At 21.4% G+C, this 4,801-nt stretch overlaps 1 protein-coding gene across 2 annotated transcripts in view; it reads right to left on the reverse strand.

The window, feature by feature from the left end:
* Positions 1-4,801, reverse strand: part of LOC117169617 (glutaredoxin-C4-like) — a 9,347-nt gene that overhangs the window by 1,101 nt on the left and 3,445 nt on the right. The window lies entirely within an intron of this gene.

A 4,801-nucleotide genomic window follows, 5' to 3' on the forward strand; every position in this document is an offset into this window, starting at 1 on the left:
AAATGAATTTTTTTGTTGAGATTTCAAAATTTTAGGTTGAAAATTCAACTGTTTTTGAAAAGCAAATTCGTCTTTTTTTCTTCAAAATTTAACAATTTCTTTAAAAAAAAATGAACTATGTCGTAGCAAATTCAACCTTTTTTTTAGAATTTTTTACAAATTAAACATTTTTTTTAAATAAAAATTTAACTTTTCCATTTTTGGTTAAAAATTTATATTATTAGTGTAGAAATTTAACTATTTGGTTTTAAAATTTCGGTAATTTGTTTAAGATTCGCCTTCTTTTGGTAGAAAAATAATTTTTTTGTTTGAAAATTCATCTTTTTAGTTAAAAATTTATGTATTTGTTTAAAATTTCTTCTTTGGGTTAAAAACTATTTTTTAATATGGAATATAACTATTTGATTGAAAATTAAACTTTTGAAAATTAATTTTTATTTTTCTTGAAAATTAATTTTTTTTTAAGTATCTTTTTTTTTGTGTAAATTCCACTACTTGTTGGAAAATTAATTCTTTTTATTTCCGATTTAGCTCTGTTTGAAAATAATTGTACATTTTTGTTGAAAATTCCTTTTTATTTTTCTTAAAGATTAATTTTTTTAACGGAGAATTTAAATATTCTATTTTTTGTTGAAAATTCCTTATTATTTTGGTTAAAAATTAATTTTTTTAACTTTAAAATTTAACTAGTCAATTTTTCATTGAGAAATAATATTTTTGGTTGACAACTGAACTACTTTGATAAGAATTTTTTAATTTTTTTGTGAAAGATTCACCATTTAAGTTAGAAATTAATGTAAAAAATTTGAGATATTATAAAGAGTTTTAGCGAATTTCCAGAGAACTTTTGGAAATAAAAAAATTTGCTTTCATGCGATTTTGAACGAATTTCAAAAATTTCAAAGGATATGAAAGCCATTGCGGGATTTCAGTTTTAAAACTTTTAAACTATTTAAAAGATTCAAAAGAATTTAAAGAGATTTTGTTTCAAAAAATTTTAAACCTTCATATTACAAAATTTTTTTTTAATGAATTTTTTAAATACTTTATATTTTTGATGTTAGAAATTAGAAAATAAAAATCTAGTTTTTTTTAGATATATTCAATGAATAGATTTAATTTATATCCGATAAATTTAAAATGATTTTAATTTATTTTAATAGATTTTTACGATTTATCCAAGGATTTTAATGATTTTTAAACTGTCGGAATTAATTTTATTTGATTTAAATCGATTTTTTAATCTAAAAAAAATGTCAAATTATCCTATGAATTCTTTTAAAGTTAAAATTAAATCTTTTAAAATTAATCGAATTATCCCTGAAATTTAAAAACAATTCTTTATAATTGTAAAACTTGTCTTAAAATTTTTCGAATTGCTTTGAAATATTCCCTTAAAATTATTTTTTCGTTATAAAAAATCATTTAAAATTTTTCCAGAAACTTTCAGATTATTTTTTTGTTTTGTTGAATCCTTTCAAAATTTTAAAAAAGTTTTCAGTTCTTCTCAGTTTTTAATTATGTTTGAAATTATTTTAAACTTTTAAAAATCTCTTGAACTTACTCATATTTTTTCTAAACTTTTGTAATATTGAACCATTTTTCTCTTTAAAATCTTTCATCGCCTTTTATGAAAATTTTGAATATCTTTTGAGACGTTGAAAAATCGAGACGACTGAAAAATACCGAAAAATAAAATTCGCGACACTATAAAATTCTAGAATTGAAAAATTCCCGAAATATAAAAATTCCGAATTGAAAAAATTGCCGAGTTATAAAATTTTTGAACTGAAAAATTTTCTTTTAAGCTGAAAAATATTACTGGTTAAAAATAACATAATGAAATATTTTAATCAAAAAATATATTCTTAAATTATTATTTGAATTTAAATTTATTTTCATATATTCTTTTAAAAGTCATTTCTGAAAATAAAAAATCATTCGAAAATGAAAAAAAGCTTCTTTTTCGAAAATGTCAAAAAGTCTTACATTTTTTTATTTTTTTTTTAAACTGCGAAACCTTCTAAATAATCTCAATATATTTGTAACTTATCTGGATATTTTCAAAATTAAAAAATTCAACTAAAATTGTCCAGATTATTTTTTTGCTATTTTTTTAAAAATGTTGAACTTTCAAAAATCTTTTCAAATTACTTAAACTTTGACTAAATTTTTGTAATATTGATCAATTTTTTGTATTAAAATTTTTTTTAATCTGCTATGACAATTTTGGAAATCTTGAGATGTTAAGAAATCGAGACGACTGAAAAATCCAGAAAAATAAAATTCTTCACACTTTAAAATTCCTAAATTGGTTGAAAATCGGGATTATTATTTTTCAGCAATTTTATAATTTCGGAAATTTTTATTTTTCGGGATATTTCAGTCCCATGAAATCTTTTTATATATTGGAAAAACTCCCGAATAGTAAAATTCTCGAATAATAAAATTCCCGAAAAAACAATTCCCGGCAGAAAATTTCCGAATCATAAACGATCCAAATTGAAAAATTCCCGAATTTAAGCAATTACAATTTATTTATATATATATATAATTATTGGCAAATACAATAATGAAATATTTTTCCTTTTAATGTTTAAATTCGGGAATTCTACAATTCGGATATTTTTTAAGTCTGCAATTTTCTGTCGGGAAATTTCAAATTCGATAACATTATTAACTGTCGTGAATTTTCCAATTCAGGAATTTCATTATTTGAGAATTTTATTATTTTTTATTTTCGGCAATTTTATTATTCACAAATTTTAATATTCGGGAATTTTCCAATTCGGTATTTTTATTTTTTAGCAATTTTATTATTCGAGAATTTTCCAATTCGGAATTTTATTTTTTGGCAATTTTATTATTCGCGAATGTTATTATTAGGGAATTTTTTGATTTAGGAATTTCGCAGTGTTGGGTATTTTATTTTTTGGGATTTTTCATTCGTCCCTATATATTCCCTAAAAGTAATATCTGAAAATAAAAAATCTTTCGAAAAGCTTCTTTTTTTGAAAATGTCATAAAGTCTTAAATTTTTTAATTTTTTCAAAACTGCGAAACCTTCTAAATAATCTAAATATCTTTGCAACTTATCTGAAATTTTCCTTAATATTTTCAAAAATAAAAAATTCAACTAAAATTGTCCAGATTCTTTTTTTCTTGATTTTTAAAATGTTTAAACTTTCAAAAATCCTTTAAAATTCCTAGATTGGTTGAGAATCGGGATTATTATTTTTCAGCAATTTCAAAATTTTTGAAATTTTATTTTTTCAGGATATTTCAGTCCCATGAAATCTTTTTGGGACGACTGAAAAATCCCGAAAAATAACATTCCCTACCCTGAAAATTCCCGAATGATCAAATTCGCGAATAATAAAATTGCCGAAAAATAAAAATACCGAATTGGAAAATTGTCGAAAAATAAAATTCGCCAATAATAAAATTGCCGAAAAATAAAAATACCGAATTGGAAAATTCCCGAATAATAAAATTTCAGAATTATAAAATTTCCGAATTGGAAAATTGCCGAATAATAAAATTGCCGACAGTTTGTAATATTACCGAATTGGAAAATTCCCGAATTTTAACAATTAAAATTTTTTATAAAAAAAATATATTTATTGATTACAACTACAACAATAAGATATTAGTTTCAAAAATTATTTTTCACATTTAAAATTTCGAATCTTATTTTTTTAATTTAAAATATCAATCATTTTAAATAAAATATTTCTAGGTAAACTTTTGTAATATTGATCAATTTTTCGCATTAAAATTTTTGTTATAATCTTTTATGACAATTTTGCAAATTTTTCGAGATCTTAAGAAGTCGAGAAGACTGAAAAATCCCAAAAAATAAAATTCGAAAAATAAAATAAAAAAATAAAATGAAAAATAAAAAATAAAATTTTTAAATTCCTAAGTTGCTCGAATATCGGAATTTTTATATTTCAGCAATTTTATCATTTTAGGAATTTTTATTTTTCCGGATATTTCAGTCCCATGAAATCTTTTAATCTATATTGGGAAGACTGAAAAATCCGGAAAAATGAAATTCCCGACACTGTAAAGTTCCCGAATTAGAAAATTCGCGAATATTGAAATTACCCAAAAATAAAAATACCGAATAGTAAAATTCTCGAATAATAAAATTCCCGGCAGAAAATAGCCGAATTATAAATCATCCAAATTGAGAAATTCCCGAAATTAAGGAATTACAATTTTTATCAATATATTTTACTGATTAAAGATACAATAATTGAATATTATTTTTATTTTTAATACTTAATTTCGAGAATTTTACAATTCGGATATTTTTAAAGTCGGCAATCTTCTGTCGTGAATTTTCCAATCCGGGAATTTTATAATTCAGGAATTTCATTATTTGGGAATTTTCTAATTTAATATTTTTTATTTTCGGCAATTTTCCAATTCGGTATTTTTATTTTTCGGCAATTTTATTATTCGCGAATTTTATTATTCGGGAATCTTCTGATTTGGAAATTTCTGAAAATAAAAAATCATTCGAAAATGAAAAAAGCTTCTTTTTTCGAAAATGTCAAAAAGTCTTACATTTTTTAAATCTCTTAAAAATTGCGAAACCTTCTAAATAATCTAAATATATTTAAAACTATATCCGAAATTTTCCCTAATATTTTCAAAAGTAAAAAATTCAACTAAAATTGTCCGGATTCTTTTTTTTTTTAATTTTTGAAAAATGTTAAAACTTTCAAAAATCTTTAAAAATTACTCGTATTTTTACTAAACTTTTGTAATATTGATCAATTTTTCGCATTAA

Source organism: Belonocnema kinseyi, chromosome 1, assembly GCF_010883055.1.
Source record: "Belonocnema kinseyi isolate 2016_QV_RU_SX_M_011 chromosome 1, B_treatae_v1, whole genome shotgun sequence".
In the NCBI taxonomy this organism is placed as follows: domain Eukaryota; kingdom Metazoa; phylum Arthropoda; class Insecta; order Hymenoptera; family Cynipidae; genus Belonocnema; species Belonocnema kinseyi.